Source organism: Papilio polytes, unplaced genomic scaffold (assembly GCF_000836215.1).
Source record: "Papilio polytes unplaced genomic scaffold, Ppol_1.0 DF822622.1, whole genome shotgun sequence".
Taxonomy (NCBI): Eukaryota; Metazoa; Arthropoda; class Insecta; order Lepidoptera; family Papilionidae; genus Papilio; species Papilio polytes.
Window position 1 is genome coordinate 1476513 of NW_013526582.1, and position 3153 is coordinate 1479665.

Here is a 3153-nt window from a genome sequence, read left to right on the forward strand (position 1 = left end):
TGTTATTCGACGAGGTTGCGTGTCGTTCGAGATATTGGCAAATCGCTGTCGTTCATTCAATACATACGTGGATGTATATATTACAAACAGCCAGACATATTGTCGCCAGTTTCTTGTTCTTATAAATAACAAGGAATTAACATTTAGAGCTCGCGTTGACTAAACTATCGCACAACTGGTGTGCGATTGTCGATTGTTTCGCAGCCCATTCAACTGTTTAGTTTAGTTCAATCGATTAGTGTGTGCACCTTCATATAAGCTCAAAGGTATCAAAGCGCGACTAAACAGTTGTGCGATAGTTTAGTCAAAGATGTATGCATGCTTCTAATAAGATAAAATACAACTAAATGTAAAAAAACATTCATGCAAATCTTTTACAAGTGTTCTTAAATGATTATAGAATTTAAACCTTTTGCCCGCGATTGTCGCGCGGAATTAAAAAAGAAACATCATATAATAATTTATCTGTGTATTCTTCCAGACTGTTCTACATTTAAAAATCATTACATACCTACAGAAAGTATGGATATAATGAGTGAAAAAGGAGAAAAGAATGAACTCCTTAAGAAAGGAGTGGATTCAATTATGACGGCTGATACAAATGTATGGAAGAGCACGTACTGTGCTGACTCTCCATAGAGACAAGAGCAATTGACTATGAGACTATGTTCCACATTTGTGACATCACATCGAAATCCGTTAAACCGTTTGAGAGATATTAAGTAACGTAACAAACATCCATCCATCCAAAGAATCGCATTTATTGTGTTAAAACATTGTTGTACATACCCCTGGATTTAAGTGACGGTATTTCGTCTATCGGGCAACATTCAGCGTTAGTAACTAATCTATACTCATATTATAAAGAGGGAAGATTTGTATTTTTGTATGTATTCGATTCACGTAAAAACTACTGGGCCGATTTCAAAAATTCTTTCACCATTAGAAAGGTAATTTATCTATGAGTGACATAGGCTATGCTTTCTATTATTATATATATTTAGCATTATTTAAAATAACAGCTACTTAGGTATATTTTCCATAAGTTTTCGTATGTACAGGAATATTGGTGGGATTTTTTTATTAACACTATGTTTTCTCAATTATGTTTCGGTAGTGGAAACATGTAAGACAATCTCGATGTTATCTCTTGTTTATTCGGTAATATAAACTGCTATTTTCACGCGGGTGTATTTTTAGCCTCCCCACTAGCGGTCATCACGACTTCCGTAATCTTATATGATTGTTACAATAGTATCAATTGATAAAAGTTTTATATAAGCGAAAATCGAATAAACATTGATAATATTATCGATTCAATATGCATGTAGTGCACTCCTTAAACTAAACTATCGGACAACTGTTTAGTCGTTCTTTGATACCCATGAGATTATATGGAGGTTACATTACTAGATTTTATGTTGTAAAAACAGTGGTAGTGCTAGCTTTAACATCTTAGCATGAACAGGCCGACAAGACCGGTGTAATACCACGACTACACAGTAGACAGGCGTGAAATGAAAGCAATTCCATGTTTCGTCTAATGAGTGTGGTGCCTGAGGCCTAATTTAAGTCCCTTTCTCTTTACCACCCTTTTCTTATAAGTAGAGGATGGGTAAAGGAAGTATATTTGACGGTGGAGGAGATGCATAGGAGAGGGAAGTGTCCTCTTTATGTGCGTCTTCTCCTCCGTAGGATAAGGGTAGGCAACGCATCTGCAATTGCGGATGTCCGTGATCAGCAGTCGCTTCGCCATTTTGGCGGACTCAGGTGGCTGATTGCCCGTTTGCTACCTTATGTTATAAAAAAAACTTTAATTGTCTGCGAAACAATCGACAATCGCACAACAGTTGTGTGACAGTTTAATCAAAGGTGTGCCCGCTCTAACAACTTTCCTTACCGTTTAATACCACAGAGAAAGTCAATTTATGGTAGCCTAACCCTCTACCCAAACACATATAGTCTATAGTTTACGAGTGTACAGTCTACAGGTGACGTAAATTGGATAACAGACTTCAAACAACAGAATAATTTTCGTATTCCATAATTTAATTTGTGTTTAACTCGAAATTAATTATTAGAAACCACTTATTCCAAAGTTTAAGAAACCAAAACAAAAGTCGATCAGTTGTTTAAATATTTACTCCGAATCAGCGTCATTCAATTGTTTTGACTATTGTTTGTGAAATAATAAAAGCATGGGCTATCTCTACATTATCAAAGAGAACGAAAGGGACGGGAAGACGGGGAAGTTTAGATGGATGGATTGATGTTTGTTAGAGTTTGTAGCCTAAACTGCTGAACTCTCGATGAAATTTGACATAGACGTAGAGGATAGTTTGGAAGAACATATACTCTCTTCTGTTTTTGTTTTTTAATTCCACGCGGACTTAGTCGCGGCGAAAGCTGGTTTTTGTCATTTTTACAATGCTTGTTTTTGCATCTAAATGTTATGATTTAGTTCTAATTGCATAATTAATTACAAAAATCTATATCTATACTAATGTTATAAAGAGGAAAGATTTGTATTGTATGTTGAAATAACTCAAAAACTACTGGACCGAATTTAAAAATTCTTTCACCGTTAGAAATGTAATTTATCTGTTAGTAACATAGGCTATATTTATTAATTTCACGCGGGCGAAGTAAGCAACAGCTAGTTAAGAATAAATACTGAAAACAGTATAAAGCTACATGGTCAGTACTAAATAGTAACTGGACAGACGAACTGTTCAATTCTAACTGACATAACTGAGACATTATGTCGCATTCATCTTATCAGGATCATTACATCTTTATATCTAAGATTATAATTCTAAGAGCTACGTTAATTTCAACTTGGCATTGTGTTCTGTTTACTGCAACGTAACTATTCTGATTGTGTTAATACCTTTTTAAATTACACTCTCAGAGTACGACGAATGTGGTGGAAATTAGTTATATCTGTTTTTCCTCTGTGTTCTTTTACAAAATGTTTGAATTAAGACGTTATCTTACTAATATTATAAATGCGAAAGTGTAGATGGATGGATGTTTGTTAGAGTTTGTAGCCTAAACGGAACGGATCTCGATGAAATTTGACATAGATGTAGAGGATAGTCTGGCAGAATGCATAGGCTACTTTTGTTTTTTTTTTTAATTTCACTCGGAAGT

The 3153-nt window shown here is 34.9% G+C and overlaps 1 protein-coding gene across 1 annotated transcript in view; it reads left to right on the forward strand.

The window, feature by feature from the left end:
• Positions 1-3153, forward strand: part of LOC106105895 (facilitated trehalose transporter Tret1-like) — a 21464-nt gene that overhangs the window by 10028 nt on the left and 8283 nt on the right. The gene's annotated exons all lie outside the window — the stretch shown is intronic.